Raw genomic sequence first — 16,704 nt, 5'->3', positions numbered from 1 at the left:
AATTAATGAAAAAAGGGGTGCAACACGAGGACTTCCCAAGGGGTCACACATCCTAGTACTGCTCTTGCCCATGCACGCTTAACTTTGGAGTTCTGATGGGATCCGGTGCATTAGTGCTGGTATGATCGCACCCAACAGTGAATGAATTCTTTATTGTTTTGTCTCTCAAATTGCGGATCGGAGGAACAGGAGCTGCAGTTTCAAACGGACATAACTTTCTATCGCCTAAGAGTTACGGGAGCTTCAGCCTGCTCATGCGAAGCTCCTCTCGATACCTATAGCAAGTATCTCGGTCTTAGAGACGGAGACGCTAAAATTACAACCCGGAGATGGTCTTTCGTGGCGTTTTTCCCGTACGGCCCGCTGGGACCCACCGAAGCGGCCCGCGTCACCTAGATCGCACGTTCACGTCGTGTGAGTAAGTCTATTGCATCTTTTCTATCCGCGGATTGGACTGAAAGAGTCGGAAATAGGACGGCAAGGAATCGGAAAAACAAGAAGTACGAGTAAGAAAAAAAGAAATTAATGAAAAAGGGGTGCAACAAGAGGACTTCCCAGGAGGTCACCTATCCTGGTACTGCTCTCGCCCAAGGACGCTTAACTTCGGAGTTCTGATGGGATCCGGTGCGTTAGTGCTGGTATAATCGCACCCAACAGTAAATGAATTATTTATTGTTTTGTCTCTCGAATTGCGGATCGGAGGAACAAGAGCTGCAGTTTCAAACGAACATAACTTTCGATCTGCTGAGAGTTACGGGAGCTTCAGCTTGCTCACGCGAAGCTCTTCTCGATACCTACAGTGCGTATCTCGGTCTAAGAGACGGAGAAGCTCAAATTCAAACCCGGAGATGGTCTTTGGGGGCATTTTTCCCGTAGGGCGCGCTGGGACCCACCGAAGTGACCCGCTTCACACAGATCGCACGTTCACGTCGTGTGATTCAGTCTATTGCATCTTTTCTATCCGCGGATTGGACTGAAAGAGTCGAAAATAGGACGGAGAGGAATCGAAAGAACAAGAAGTACGAGTAAGAAAAAAAGAAATTAATGAAAAAAGGGGTGCAACACGAGGACTTCCCAAGGGGTCACCCATCGTAGTACTCCTCTCGCCCAAGCACGCTTAACTTCGGAGTTCTGATGGGATCCGGTGCATTAGTGCTGGTATGATCGCACCCAGCAGTGAATGAATTCTTTATTGTTTTGTCTCTCGAATTGCGGATCGGAGGAACAGGAGCTGCAGTTTCAAATGGACATAACTTTAGATCGGCTAAGAGTTACGGGAGCTTCAGCCTGCTCACGCAAAGCTCCTCTCGATACCTACAGCAAGTATCTTGGTCATAGAGACGGAGACACTCAAATTACAACCCGGAGATGGTCTTTCATGACGTTTTTCCCTATGTCGTGCTGCGACCCACCGAAGCAGCCCGCATCACCCAGATCGCACATTCACATCGTATGATTCAGTCTATTTCATCTTTTCTATCCGCGGATTGGACTGAAAGAGTCGGAAATAGGACGGAGAGGAATCGGAAGAACAAGATGTACGAGTAAGAAAAAAAGAAACTAATAAAAAAAGAGGTACAACACGAGGACTTCCCAGGGGGTCACCCATCCTAGTACTGCTCTTGCCCAAGCACGCATAACTTCGGAGTTCTGATGGGATCCGGGGCATTAGTGCTGGTATGATCACACCCAACAGTGAATGAATTCTTTATTGTTTTTCTCTCGAATTTCGGATCGGAGGAACATGAGCTGCAGTTTCAAACGGACATAACTTTCGATCGGCTAAGAGTTACAAGAGCTTCATCCTGCTCACGCGAAGCTCCTCTCAATACCTACAACAAGTATCTCGGTCTAAGAGACGGAGACGCTCAAATTACAACTTGGATATGGTCTTTTGGGGCATTTTTCCAGTAGGACGCATTGGAACCCACCGAAGCGGCCCGCGTCACCTAGATCGCACGTTCACATCGTGTGATTAAGTCTATTGCATCTTTTCTATCCACGGATTGGACTGAATGAGTCGGAAATAGGAAGGTGAGGAATCGGAAAAACAAGAAGTACGAGTAAGAAAAAAAGAAATTAATGATAAAGGGTTGCAACACGAGGACTTCCCAGGGGGTCACCAATCCTATTACTGCTCTCGCCCAAGCACGCTTAGCTTCGAAGTTCTGATGGGATCCGGTACATAGTGTTGGTATGATCGCACCCAACAATGAATGAATTCTTTATTGTTTTGTCTCTCGAATTGCGGATCGGAGGAATAGGAGCTTCAGTTTCAAACAGACATAACTTTCGATCTGCTGAGAGTTACAGGAGCTTCAGCCTACTCACGCGAAGCTCTTCTCGATACCTACAACGCGTATCTCGGTCTAAGAGACGGAGAAGATCAAATTCAAACCCGGATATGGTCTTTGGGGGCATTTTTCCCGTAGGGCGCGTTGGGACCCACCGAAGGGGCCCGCGTCACCCAGATCGCACGTTCACGTCGTGTGATTAAGTCTATTGCATCTTTTCTATCCGCGGATTGGACTGAAAGATTCGAAAATAGGATGGAGAGGAATCGGAAGAACAAGATGTACGAGTAAGAAAAAAAGAAACTAATAAAAAAAAAGGGTGCAACACGAGGACTTCCCAGGGGGTCACCCATCCTAGTACTGCTCTTGCCCAAGCACGCATAATTTCGGAGTTCTGATGGGATCCGGTGCATTAGTGCTGGTATGATCGCACCCAACAGTGAATGAATTCTTTATTTTTTTGTCTCTCGAATTGCGGATCAGAGGAACAGGAGCTGCAGTTTCAAACGGACATAACTTTCGATTGGCTGAGAGTTACTGGAGCTTCAGCCTGCTCACGCGAAGCTCCACTCGATACCTATAGTGCATATATTGGTTAAAGAGATGGAGATGCTCAAATTCCAAAACGGAGATGGTCTTTCAGGCATTTTTCCCGTATGTCGCGCTGGGACGCACCGAAGCGGCCCGCGTCACCCAGATCGCACGTTCACATCGTATGATTCAGTCTATTGCATCTTTTCTATCCGCGGATTTGACTGAAAGAGTCGAAAATAGGACGGCGAGGAATAGAAAGAACAAGAATTACGAGTAAGAAAAAAAGAAATTAATGAAAAAAGGTGTGCAACACGAGGACTTCCCAAGGGGTCATCCATCCTAGTACTGCTCTCACCCAAGCACGCTTAACTTCAGAGTTCTGATGGGATCCGGTGCAGTAGTGCTGGTATGATCGCACCCAACAATAAATGAATTCTTTATTATTTTGTCTCTCGAATTGCGGATCGGAGGAACAGGAGCTGCAGTTTCAAACGGACATAACTTTCGATCGGCTAAGAGTTACGGGAGCTTCAGCCTGCTGACGCGAACTCCTCTCGATACCTACAGCAAGTATCTCGGTCTAAGAGACGGATATGCTCAAATTACAACCCGAAGATGGTTTTTCGTGGCGTTTTTCCCGTAGGGCGCGCTGGGACCCACCGAAGCGGCCCGCGTCTCCCAGATCGCACGTTCACATTAAGTCTATTGCATCTTTTCTATCCGCGAATTGGACTGAAAGAGTCGGAAATAGGACGGCGAGGAATCGGAAAAACGAGAAGTACGAGTAAGAAAAAAAGAAATTAATGAAAAAGGGGTGCAACACGAGGACTTTTCAGGGGGTCACCCATCCTAGTACTGCTCTCGCCCAAGCATGCTTAACTTTGGAGTTCTGATGGGATCCGGTGTCCTAGTACTGCTCTTGCCCAAGCACGCTTAACTTCGGAGTTCTGATGGGATCCGGTGCATTAGTGCTGGTATGATAGCACCCAACATTGAATGAATTCTTTATTGTTTTTTCTCTCGAATTTCGGATCGGAGGAACAGAGCTGTAGTTTCAAACGGACATAACTTTCGATCTGCTGAGAGTTACGGGAGCTTTAGCCTGCTCACGCAAAACTCTTCTCGATACCTACAATGCGTATCTCGGTCTAAGAGACGGAGAAGCTCAAATTCAAACCCGAAAATGGTCTTTGGGGGCATTTTTCCCGTAGGGCGTGCTGGGACCCAGCGAAGTGGCCTGCGTCACCCAGATCGCACGTTCATGTCGTGTGATTTAGTCTATTGCATCTTTTCTATCCGCGGATTGGACTGAAAGAGTGGGAAATAGGACGGAGAGGAATTGGAAGAACAAGATGTACGAGTAAGAAAAAAAGAAACTAATATAAAAAGGGGTGCAACACGAGGACTTCCCAGGGGGTCACCCATCCTAGTACTGCTCTTGCCCAAGCACGCATAACTTCGGAGTTCTGATGGGATCCGATGCATTAGTGCTGGTACGATCGCACCCAACAGTGAATGAATTCTTTATTGTTTTTTCTCTCGAATTGCGGATCGGAGGAACAGGAGCTGCAGTTTCAAACGGACATAACTTTTGATCTGCTGCGAGTTACGGGAGCTTCAGCCTACTCACGCAAAGCTCTTCTCGATACCTACAGCGCGTATCTCGGTCTAAGATATGGAGAAGCTCAAATTCAAACCCGAAGATGGTCTTTGGGGGCATTTTTCCCGTAGGGAGCGCTGGGATTGATCGACGAAATACTTACACTTAAATTTGCTCTAAAAATCTCTCAATTCCAGTCGAAATAATCGCAAGTGCATGATTCAAGTTACAATAAGATGTACTGAGTACGAGTATCGTCCTTAGGGACCAAACAATAATAATTTGTTTCTTTGATTTTTAACTACACAAAGTATCAAAAATTTGATTTTGGATTCTATCTAACATTTAACACTAAGAACTCAATGTAAATAAATCTAAATTTCACAAACACGAAACCAATTTGCACCACTAAAAGAAATAACAATTTGAAAATATTTTTGTTGGAATTTCGGTTCACCTTCCCCCTAATTGAACTGGACGATTGGAACTTAATTAATGCGCATAAGTTTGACAGAAATCCTTGTAACATTGACACTCTCTCTCGAGGTTATGCCAAACTAATCAAATCAGTGAAAACATTAAATATCTTTAATTATTTATCACGACCGATTGCTTTGCGTTCTATGAATTCTACAGCTTTCAACCTGGTGGTCTATGGCTATCAACATGTACTAAATACCATAGCTCTATGCATATTTTAAGTCCATGGATTCTCTCATTCGTCCTAATTATGAACCTATCTCTCGATAGCAATTCACAATTTATGAATATATGTTAAGGGTAGCTAATCATCAACATAGAGAAAAACACATGATAAAAGCAATTATAAACATAAATCAAATCTCAATACGTCCGGTGATTCAATCACACTACAGTGTTTCGGGGTTCGGATCCCCTTGATTCCAACAAAATAAAAGTTTAGCTACTGAACGTCATTACGAAATTCAATCTAAAAATAATGCTTAACATAAAAATTCAGAAAAGATGAAGAGAAAAACTCCCAATGGAGATAAGAAATCTTCAATATTCAGAGCTGCCTCCTCCTGTGTCTGTGCGTGTGTCCAACCCTCAAAATCGTTTAATAGCATCCTATTTATATGGCCCAAGAGTCCTCGTCAAACCAATTACCCGAAATAAAATATTTCCCAAAATTACGTGCAGGCGCCCGAGCGGTAGAAAAGAGCCGCCCGAGCGCCTGAGCTCTGCCTCGAGGGTTTTTCTTCAAACGGGAGTGCGCGCGGGCGGTAGAAAAGTGCCGCCCGAGTGCCTAAGCTCTGCCTCGATGGTTTTTCTTCAAACATGAGTGCGCGCGGGCAGTAGAAAAGTGCCGCCCGAGTGCCTTGTCTTTTTCCAAAAATATAAAGTCCTTCTCTTGCTTTCCTCACGGCCGCATGCGTGCAACGCCTTCTCACTATAAATCAGCATTTCCTAGTGATTTTCTGCAGTATAAATAAATAAACCAGAGGAGTGACTACAGACACAATAAAACAAAAAAACAGAACAAGAACGGTAAGGAACAGACACAACGTAAACGAAATGAATGCAAAACAAACACAAAACATGCAAAATAACGCACAAAAAGGACTCCTATCAACCTCCCCAAACTAACCTTTTGCTCGCCCTCGAGCAAAATAGGTGACAATTCTAACATGCAGAAACAACAAAAATACGACACAAGTAGGTAAAATCAACCTTCTCAAGCCTCAAAACTTTTTCCAACAGAAACCAATCCAATCATATCAACATGCTGACCTTTTAAAACAAAAAAAATTTAACAATAACTAGCAAACCTTGCAAACTTAAGAATCTCACAACTCCGTTTTTGGAATACTCTACTCCGAATTCAATTCACACATTCTAAGATCATAAGGACTTTTTCAGTTATACTGGGATCAAGATTTAGAAACATTCAATGATACACAAACTCACGACTGGTATAACTCAACGAAAAATAGTGTGTGCGTGTTTTGGTCAAGAATCCACATTCATTAACCATGTCTATCAACAGTCCATCAGCAAAATTCCTACAATCCCTCTCCACTAATATATTGGACAACTGTGACTCGGTCAATAGGTCTTATTCGGCTTATAATGCCAGGCTAGGTTAATGGCTCCAAATGAAGGACAAGAATTCAAAGAGGGAGTAAATGATGATCATTCTCTACATTCTACTCCTTTTGACTCACAAATTCGCACCTCTTCTCATTCATTGATTTCCAAATTTTTCTTTTCTTTCACTTGCCTTCTGCCAATATTCTTTTCTTTCTTTATTTTCCACCACTTTTTTTTTCTTTCTTTTGTACTGAACACAACCAACACACCATTCCAATCTCAATTTTTCATTCGGAGCATAAAAAAAAAACTACATTCAATTTACTCCCCACAATGTAGGAATGAGTGTTTAAGCTATGGGTAGAAGTTATAGGATATTGAACAAAGTCGAATGGGGGTTTACCACATGTTTTCACGCATGCCATTCATTTTCTATTAAGCTCAAATTAGGCACTAGGAACACATTAAGTCAAGGGTGGTTTGAAAGGTACAAACATAATTCAGAAAGAATTGCCTATATCACTCCTAAATCACAGTATACCCGTATTGCGAGACAAATAGTTTTGAACTAGTACAACAAAGTTGATGAATAGATCTCTAAACACTCTGTGAGGTATACTTGAATTTGAAGTTGAAACATACAAACTTGGATATGATTGAGGCAATTTGTTTGATCTTTGGGCTTAAAATTTTTTGTGAATTATCCTTAGATGCCCAGTTGAGCCTTCACGTTTATATGAGCACGAGAGGTGCATAATATGAAGCTTGTTTTGGTTTAATCATCGCTTACTACTGATGATTCTCTGTTCTGCACTGATTGAGATCCGTATGAGTTAACTGTGAATTGAAATTTGTCTAGAACAAGTTCAAATATCCCTTGAGGCGCAATACGGGTATACTGTGATTTAGGAGTGATATAGGCAATTCTTTCTGAATTATGTTTGTGCCTTTCAAACCACCCTTGACTTAATGTGTCCCTAGTGCCTAATTTGAGCTTAATAGAAAACGAATGGCATGCGTGAAAACGTGTGGTAAACCCCCATTCGACTTTGTTCAATATCCTATAACTTCTACCCATAGCTTAAACACTCATTCCTACCTTGTGGGGAGTAAATTGAATGTAGTTTATTTTTTTTTATGCTCCGAATGAAAAATTGAGATTGGAATGGTGTGTTGGTTGTGTTCAGTACAAAAGAAAGAAAAAAAAAAGTGGTGGAAAATAAAGAAAGAAAAGAATGTTGGCAGAAGCAAGTGAAAGAAAAGAAAAATTTGGAAATCAATGAATGAGAAGAGGTGCGAATTTGTGAGTCAAAAGGAGTAGAATGTAGAGAATGATCATCATTTACTCCCTCTTTGAATTCTTGTCCTTCATTTGGAGCCATTAACCTAGCCTGGCATTATAAGCCGAATAAGACCTATTGACCGAGTCACAGTTGCCTAATATACTAGTGGAGAGGGGTTGTAGGAATTTTTCTGATGGACTGTTGATAGACACGGTTAATGAATGTGGATTCTTGACCAAAACACGCACACACTATTTTTCATTGAGTTATACCAGTCGTGAGTGTGTGTATCATTAAATGTTTCTAAATCTTGACCCCAGTATAACTGAAAAAATCCTTATGATCTTAGAATGTGTGAATTGAATTCGGAGTAGAGTATTCCAAAAACGGAGTTGTGAGATTCTTAAGTTTGCAAGGTTTGCTAGTTATTGTTAAATTTTTTTTGTTTTAAAAGGTCAGCATGTTGATATGATTGGATTGGTTTCTGTTGGAAAAAGTTTTGAGGCTTGAGAAGGTTGATTTTACCTACTTGTGTCGTCTTTTTTTGTTTCTGCATGTTAGAATTGTCACCTATTTTGCTCGAGGGCGAGCAAAAGGTTAGTTTGGGGAGGTTGATAGGAGTCATTTTTTTGCGTTATTTTGCATGTTTTGTTTTTGTTTTGCATTCGTTTCGTTTACGTTGTGTCTGTTCCTTACCATTCTTGTTCTGTTTTTTGTTTTATTGTGTTTGTAGTCACTCCTCTGGTTTATTTATTTATACTGCAGAAAATCACTAGGAAATGCTGATTTATAGTGAGATGGCGTTGCACGCATGCGGCCGTGAGGAAAGCAAGAGAAGGACTTTATATTTCTGGAAAAATACAAGGCGCTCGGGCGACACTTTTCTACCGCCCACGCGCACTCTCGTTTAAAGAAAAACCCTCGAGGCAGAGCTCAGGCGCTCGGGCGGCACTTTTCTACCGCCCGCATGCACTCTTGTTTGAAGAAAAACCCTCGAGGCAAAGCTCAGGCGCTCGGGCGACTCTTTTCTACCGCTCGGGTGCCTGCACGTAATTTTGGGAAATATTTTATTTTGGGTAATTGGTTTGACGAGGACTCTTGGGCCATATAAATAGGATGTTATTAAACGGTTTTGAGGGTTGGACACACGCACAGACACAGGAGGAGGCGGCTCTGAATATTGAAGATTTCTTATCTCCGTTGGGAGTTTTTCTCTTCATCTTTTCTGAATTTTTATGTTAAGCATTGTTTTTAGATTGAATTTTGTAATGACGTTCAGTAGCTAAACTTTTATTTTGTTGGAATCAAGGGGATCCGAATCCCGAAACACTATAGTGTGATTGAATCACCGGACGTATTGAGATTTGATTTATGTTTATAATTGATTTTATCATGTGTTTTTTTCTATGTTGATGATTAGCTACCCTTAACATAGATTCGTAAATTGTGATTTGCTGTCGAGAGATAGGTCCATAATTAGGACGAATGATATAATCCATGGACTTAAAATATGCATAGAGATATGGTATTTAGTACATGTTGATAGTCATAGACCACCAGGTTGAAAGCTGTAGAATTCATAGAACGCAAAGCAATCGGTCGTGATAAATAATTAGAGAAATTTAATTGTTTTACTGATTTGATTAGTTTGGCATAACCTCGAGAGAGAGTGTCAATGTTACAGGGATTTTTGTCAAATTTATGCGCATTAATTAAGTTCCAATCGTCCAGTTCAATTAGGGGGAAGGTGAACCGAAATTCCAACAAAAATCTTTTCAAATTGTTATTTATTTTAGTGCTGCAAATTGGTTTCGTGGTTGTGAAATTTAGATTTATTTACATTGAGTTCTTAGTGTTAAATGTTAGATAGAATCCAAAATCAAATTTTCGATACTTTGTGTAGTTAAAAATCAAAAAAACAAATTATTATTGTTTGGTCCCTGAGGACGATACTCGTACTCAGTACATCTTATTATAACTTGAATCGTGCACTTGCGATTATTTCGACTGTAATTGAGAGATTTTTAGAGCAAATTTAAGTGTTAGTATTCCGTCGATGATCATGGATTCAAAACTAAAAAAAAAAATTATTATTATTTTTTTTCATCATTGGCTTTTTGGTTTCATTCACAACACTTGCAACAACAGTACAAACGACTCGAACGAACAAAAAGCATAAAACAGAATGAAAACACAAAAGACACAACCTCCCCAAACTAAAGACGAGCATTGTCCCCAATGCTACTTGACACCACCAAATCTAAAAACACAAAAGAAACATAAAAACAAAAAGCACTAATCACTCCCCTGGTCTGAATCAGAATCCTCCCCATCGAGGTCTTCGGGCAGATCCCAAAGCGGGGGAGCATATTGGAATGGGAAAGGCGGAGGATACGGAGGTGGAACTGGATAAGCTGCAGGGTCCATCCCAGCATTTGCGAGCAGCCCTTGCATCATGGCATTGGTATATTCGTTGTGGGCTGCATTCACCTCCTGGAATTTATCCATGTGTTGCACCCAGGCAGAAATTTCTCTCAGTGTCTCATACGTGGTGCGTCGAGCAAGGGGTGGCTTAAGCACATTCCTCGATGATTAACTGGGTCCAGAACGTGCCCGGCCATCAAATGTAAACTCCCTGAGTCGGAATGAATTTTTCGCCCTCAAAATAGTGTCATCCACCTCCTGCTTTGGTTGCAACCATTCTTCATCGTCCCTGGTTGGGACACCAGCTCGCACACAAAGTGCAGAAACAATGTTTGGAAAGAATATCGCAATGTTTGAAGTGCGAATGGACGTGTACAACTCTCGGTTGATAATCCGTCCGACATTGAGCGGCCATTGCTTGTGCAGGGCATACAGCAGCACCGCCCTGCTCATCACCACCTCATTGGTGTGGGATACCGGCATTAATCTGTGAGTCAGAAAAGCATACCACAAAGCCGGTTCCAGCTGCAAATATTTTTCTTTAAAAGACACAAATTTCACTAAGTCTTTCCAAATGTTTCCATCATAGCACAGAACATTAGTAATTTCATTATAATCTGGGTTAGCCTTAAATTCTTGAAATTGGCTATCATCTACATCCGGAGTTTCCAAAAAATCATTAATAGCGACAGGAGTGAAAGAAACCATCTTACCCCGCACGAAAACCGTGCTATCTGTATGCTCGACGACATTGGAATATAACTCTCATACCAAGGGGACAATCGCCGCTAGAGGTTGTCGGCAAAATTTGGTCCATCCTTGAGCCACGATGCCAAGGGAGGCGGTGCGTTCTTCGGAGAGATTGAATCCCCACTCTGCAATTGGATTCCTATTAGATTTGGCTGCCTCATACCTCGCCTTAGCTTCTTTCGAGATGAATTTCCCATCTATGATGTTGGATGGGGTAGCCCTAGAAGTGGCAATCTTTTGTTCCTTTGGCGCCATGGTGTACGAAACTTGAAGAATCAATTGATGGACCTGTGAATTGGAGAGAACAAAGAGAAGTATGGAGTGAGAGAGAGAGACGGCGAGAGATTAGGGTTAGGAAGAGGAATTAGAAAGGGAATTGTAAAAAAATGAAAGGGGGATTGGGTTTTATTTTTTCTGAGTCTGCGCGATGAGCCCGAGCGGTAGAAAACAGCCGCTCGGGCGCACCCCCCCCTTTTTTTTTAAACACTGGACAGTGGGCATGCGCCTGGGTGGCAGAAAATAGCCGCTCGGGCGCACCCCCCCTTTTTTTAAAAAAACATGAAAATAGAAGGGATGCGCCCGAGCGGCAAAAAACAACCGTCCTAGCGCATCCAAAATTTTTTTTTTAAAAAAAAAACAGTACTCAACTCGGAAGAAAAATAAAAACTTAAAAAGTTCTAACTTTAAAACTAAAACTAAAACGAACAAAAACAAAATTAAATAAAAGAGAAAGTAGAATGCAGTTCTCAATTTAAAGTTGAGAGCTTGACTTTTCTTCCTCCCCAAACTAGTCTTGGTCAGTCAATGTGGTGATGATCGACATGTAATCAATGTCACTCCCCACGTATTGCTTAAGCCTTTGAGCATTGACCGTAAAAGACTCGTTTCTGGCATCTTTGACCGCAATGGCCCCCGATGGATACACTTTGGTGATTTTATAGGGGCTTGACCACCTAGACTTTAGTTTCCCGGGAAACAGCCTCAACCGGGAGTTGAATAGCAAGACAACATCTCCTTCCTTGAATTCTCGCTGACGAATGCGCCTGTCATGTATTCTCTTGGTTCGTTCCTTGTACGAAACCGCCATATCATATGCACTGTCGCGGAATTCCTCCAGTTGATTAAGCTCCAACAATCTCTTTTCACCTGTAGCAGCAAATTCAAAGTTTAGGGCCTTAGTAGCCCAATATGCTCTATGTTCTAACTCAACAGGTAAATGGCATGCCTTTCCAAATAACAGTCTATAAGGGGAAGTGTCTATAGGTGTTTTAAACGCGGTCCTATAGGCCCATAAGGCATCATCGAGTCGAAGTTCCCAATCTTTCCGATTAGTACTCACACTTTTCTCCAAAATCTGTTTGATTTTTTGATTGGACACTTCCACTTGGCCACTGGTCTTGGGGTGATATGGGGTAGAGACTTTATGCTTGACACCATATTTTTTTAAGAGTTTGTCAAAAAGTTTATTGCAAAAGTGGGTGCCACCATCACTAATGATTGCACGGGGTGTACCAAACCGATTAAAAATATTTTTCTTCAAAAATTTCAGTACAACCTGTGCAGCATTTGTCGCATAAGCTTCAGCCTCTCCCCATTTTGAAACATAATCGACTGCGACCAGAATGTATTTTTTTTGTCATAGAAATTGGAAATGGTCCCATGAAGTCGATTCCCCATACATCAAATATCTCACACTCAATGATATTATTTAAAGGCATTTCATTTCGGTTTGAAATATTACCTGTCCGTTGACATCTATCACAAGATAATACAAACAAGCGCGCATCCTTATAGAGATTGGGCCAATAGAACCCACATTCAAGTACCTTTGCTGCTGTTTTGACTGGCCCAGCATGGCCACCTACCTCACGATCATGACAATGACTGAGGATGCTTTGCATTTCTCCTTCCGCCACACATCTCCGGATCATTGAGTCAGCACATATTTTAAACAAAAATGGTTCCTCCCAAAAATAATGCTTGACATCTGATAAAATTTTTTTCTTCTGATGGAAAGACAGATTATGTGGGAGTGTGCTTGTGACTAGATAATTCGCAATATTAGCATACCATGGTGAACTTTCTATGGAAAAATTTTTTTCATCAGGGAACCAATCATCTATGTCCTCTATCTCATTTGTTGCACCATCATCAATGCATTCTAATCTAGATAGATGATCAGCTACTACATTTTCAACACCTTTCTTATCCCTGATCTAGAAATCAAATTCTTGCAAAAGTAAGATCCACCTAATCAGTCTAGGTTTCGCATCTTTCTTTGCCAACAAGTGCTTAATAGCAGAGTGATCTGTGTATACTGTGATTTTTTAGAGTACAAGGTATGAATGAAATTTATCCAGTGCAAATACTACAGCTAACAACTCTTTTTCAGTGGTGGCATAATTTAGTTGAGCTTTATTAAAAGTCTTGCTAGCGTAGTAAATAGTTTTGAATACCTTGTCTATTCGTTGGCCAAACACTGCGCCAATAGCAAAGTCACTTGCATCGCACATGACTTCAAATGGGAGATCCCAGTTCAGTGATGTAAGTATTGGTGCAGTCACCAGTCTTTCTCTCAACACTTCAAAGGCCTGCAAACAATTTGAATCAAAGTCAAAAGGGGCATCTTTCATTAGCAAAGAAGAAAGAGGTTTGGAAATTTTTGAAAAATCCTTAATAAACCGCCGATAGAAGCCGGTATGGCCCAGGAAACTTCTGACTCCCTTGACTGTCGTAGGTGGAGGCAAATTTTGAATAACGTGCACCTTGGCTTTGTCCACCTCGATCCCCTGCTCAAAAATTTGGTGACCCAATACTATACCTTCTGTCACCATGAAATGACACTTCTCCCAGTTCAGTACCAAATTTGTCTCGCATCTCATTAAAACAGAATTCAAGTTATGCAGACATGCATCAAAAGATTTACCGAAAATAGAGAAATCGTCCATGAAAATTTCAAAAAATGTTTTGACCATATCATAAAAAATGGCAGTCATGCACCTCTGAAAAGTAGCAGGAGCGTTACATCACCCGAAAGGCATACGTCTATAGGCAAACGTACCATTTGGGCAAGTGAAAGTCGTTTTATCCTGGTCTTCAGGTGCAATCACTATTTGATTATATCCTGAATACCCATCTAAAAAACAGTAAAACTCATACCCAGCCAGTCTCTCTAGCATTTGATCAATGAAGGGGAGGGGAAAATGATCCTTACGGGTTGCGTCATTTAGTTTTCTATAGTCTATGCACACACGCCAACCTGTAACTGTCCTAGTGGGTATCAGTTCATTTTTCTCATTCTGTATGACAGTAATTCCCCCCTTCTTTAATACACACTGTACCGGACTCACCCATGGACTATCAGATATAGGATAGATGATACCTGCATCCAGAAGTTTGATCGTTTCAGCTTTTACAACTTCCTGCATTTTTGGATTCAATCTCCTTTGTGGTTGGACCAATGGGTTGATGTTCTCTTCCATTAAAATCTTGTGCATGCATAAGGATGGATTGATTCCTTTGATATCCGCCACTTTCCAGGCAAACATACTCTTTTGTTTCTTGAGCACCTCCATTAGTCTGGCCTCCATCTCACCTGCCAAAAAGGAAGATATTATATCAGGTAACTTATCATTCTCACCTAAAAACATGTATTTGAGATGGACAAGTAATGGTTTCAATTCCACAGTAGGTGGTTCCTCAAGGCTTGGTTTCTGGAGGACTAAATCCTTCCGGTCACCAAGGTCTTCATGTCTAAGCTTTCCACCTCTTCTCCATGACTTGTTGTCATTCAAATATGCTGTCATCTCTTCAATTCCATCACTGAGAACGTCCACTTTCTCAGAGATAAGTGCAGCTTCTAATGGTTCTTGAAAAGTATCCTGCACATAATCAAATAACAGTGAGTCCACTACATCCAGTTGAAAACATTCTTCATTATTCTGAGAAAATTTTAAAGCATTAAAAACGTCAAACGAAATTTTCTCTTCTCCCACTCTTAACAGCAACTCTCCTTTCTGGACATCTATTAATGCCTTTCCTGTTGCCAGGAAGGGTCTACCCAATATGAGTGGCATGTCCAAATCCTCTTCCATATCTAACACCATTAAGTCCACGGGGAAGATGAATTTGTCTACTTTTACAAGAACGTCCTCGATTATCCCCCGTGGATATTTGATGGACCTGTCTGCCAGTTGTAACGACATTCTGGTGGACTTTGGTTCTCCCAAGCTCAATTTCCTGAACACAGAGTAAGGCATTAGATTTATACTAGCACCCAAATCACATAAAGCTTTTTGAAATTGAATATCATTAATCACACAAGGGATAGAGAAACTCCCTGGATCTTTTTGCTTTAATGGGATTTTATTTTGCACCAGTGCTGAGAAATTCTCAGTCAGACTAATCATTGCATGCTCCTTAAGTTTCCTCTTGTTGGAGAGGATCTCTTTCAAGAACTTTGCATAACTTGGCATTTGCATCAGTGCATCGGCAAAGGGAATATAAATATTCAATTTCTTGAATACTTCTAGGAATTTTCCAAACTGAGAATCTAGTTTTGCCTACTTCAGGGCTGCAGGAAAAGGTGGTGGCACAACAATTTTTGCTTGTGAAGTGGGTGAAAGTGTTGGGATAGATGACTTACCTGCAATTCTTGTTGATGTAGCCAATTCTGGCTCTTTCTCGACCTGTGGTGCAGGCTCTACTGTCTTCCCACTCCTCAGTTCAATTGCTTTTACCTGCTCCTTCGGATTCTTCTCCGTGTCACTCGGCAAGGTACCCTGATCTCTGCTGGAAATTGTTTTGGCCAATTGCCCTATCTAATTCTCTAGATTCTTTATCGAAGCATCTTGATTCTACATCCGGGATTCAGTAGATGATATGAATTGATGCATCATCTGCTCTAAACTCGATTTCCCTTCTTGACGCTGTCTGCCGTAGTTCTGATTCCCATATGGCTTATTGCTCTGTCCACTCCACGAGAAATTTGGATGTTGTCTCCACCCTGGATTATAGGAGTTCGAGAATGGGTCATTCCTTGGGCGATTTTGATTCCCCATGTGACTTGCCATAACTCCCTCTGGTTGAGAAAATGTTTGACAGTCTTTCGTGAAATGTTCTGCACCACATTTTTCACACCATACTTCTTGAACTCGCATCACAGAGTTTCCTATACTCAGTTCCTCAATTCTCTTGTTCAAGACTTCAAGTTGAGCGGCCACTGATGTGAATGCATCAACTTGATGAATCCCATTAGATTTCCGGGCTGCACTCCTTTTAGATAAAGGGTGATAGCTACTAGATGCCATTTCTTAAATTAATTCATAACCATCCTCTGACGATTTTCGCAGTAAATTTCCACCTGCAGCTGCATCTAACATGGTACGATTAGAGTGAGAAAGACCATAATAAAAAGTTTGTACCACAAGACCATCTGGTAATTGGTGGTGTGGACATCTCCTCAGTAGATCTTTGTAGCGCTCTCATGCTTCATAAAATGTTTCCTGTTCTCCTTGAGAAAAAGTTGTGATGTCAGTTCTTAGTTTCATTGACTTAGATGGTGGAAAGTATTTGGTGAGGAAAGATTTCGCCAGATCATCCCAATTCATGATGGAACATGCGGGTAAATTTGTAAGCCATGCTTTCGCCTTATCTCGTAGTGAAAAAGGGAATAAATGCAAATGAATAGCATCATCAAAAACTACCTGTATCTTGAATGTATCACAAATTTCCAGAAAATTTGTGAGGTGCACATAGGGTTCATCAA

General features: G+C 41.5%; 8 non-coding genes and 1 pseudogene across 8 annotated transcripts; 1 reads left to right on the top strand and 8 right to left on the bottom strand.

Moving 5' to 3' along the window:
- Window positions 1-14: 14 nt before the first annotated feature.
- Window positions 15-133, bottom strand: LOC140868165 (5S ribosomal RNA). The gene has a single exon (XR_012145594.1). It is a non-coding gene; the product is annotated as a 5S ribosomal RNA (ribosomal RNA).
- A 400-nt stretch (window positions 134-533) lies between these two features.
- Window positions 534-652, bottom strand: LOC140868392 (5S ribosomal RNA). The gene has a single exon (XR_012145811.1). It is a non-coding gene; the product is annotated as a 5S ribosomal RNA (ribosomal RNA).
- Window positions 653-1,053: 401 nt separating this feature from the next.
- LOC140869183 (5S ribosomal RNA) lies at window positions 1,054-1,172 on the bottom strand. Its single transcript, XR_012146571.1, has one exon. It is a non-coding gene; the product is annotated as a 5S ribosomal RNA (ribosomal RNA).
- Window positions 1,173-1,572: 400 nt separating this feature from the next.
- LOC140868601 (5S ribosomal RNA) lies at window positions 1,573-1,691 on the bottom strand. Its single transcript, XR_012146010.1, has one exon. It is a non-coding gene; the product is annotated as a 5S ribosomal RNA (ribosomal RNA).
- A 399-nt stretch (window positions 1,692-2,090) lies between these two features.
- Window positions 2,091-2,208, bottom strand: LOC140869590 (5S ribosomal RNA; annotated as a pseudogene).
- Window positions 2,209-2,610: 402 nt separating this feature from the next.
- Window positions 2,611-2,729, bottom strand: LOC140868004 (5S ribosomal RNA). The gene has a single exon (XR_012145442.1). It is a non-coding gene; the product is annotated as a 5S ribosomal RNA (ribosomal RNA).
- A 400-nt stretch (window positions 2,730-3,129) lies between these two features.
- LOC140868110 (5S ribosomal RNA) lies at window positions 3,130-3,248 on the bottom strand. The gene has a single exon (XR_012145543.1). It is a non-coding gene; the product is annotated as a 5S ribosomal RNA (ribosomal RNA).
- A 968-nt stretch (window positions 3,249-4,216) lies between these two features.
- LOC140868157 (5S ribosomal RNA) lies at window positions 4,217-4,335 on the bottom strand. The gene has a single exon (XR_012145586.1). It is a non-coding gene; the product is annotated as a 5S ribosomal RNA (ribosomal RNA).
- Window positions 4,336-16,376: 12,041 nt separating this feature from the next.
- Window positions 16,377-16,483, top strand: LOC140869953 (small nucleolar RNA R71). Its single transcript, XR_012146940.1, has one exon. It is a non-coding gene; the product is annotated as a small nucleolar RNA R71 (small nucleolar RNA).
- The last annotated feature ends 221 nt before the right edge of the window (window positions 16,484-16,704 follow it).

This window comes from Henckelia pumila, chromosome 4 (assembly GCF_033568475.1).
Source record: "Henckelia pumila isolate YLH828 chromosome 4, ASM3356847v2, whole genome shotgun sequence".
Lineage (NCBI taxonomy): Eukaryota > Viridiplantae > Streptophyta > Magnoliopsida > Lamiales > Gesneriaceae > Henckelia > Henckelia pumila.
The sequence above is the reverse complement of the archived record's forward strand: the minus strand, read 5'-3'. Positions and strand labels throughout refer to the sequence as shown.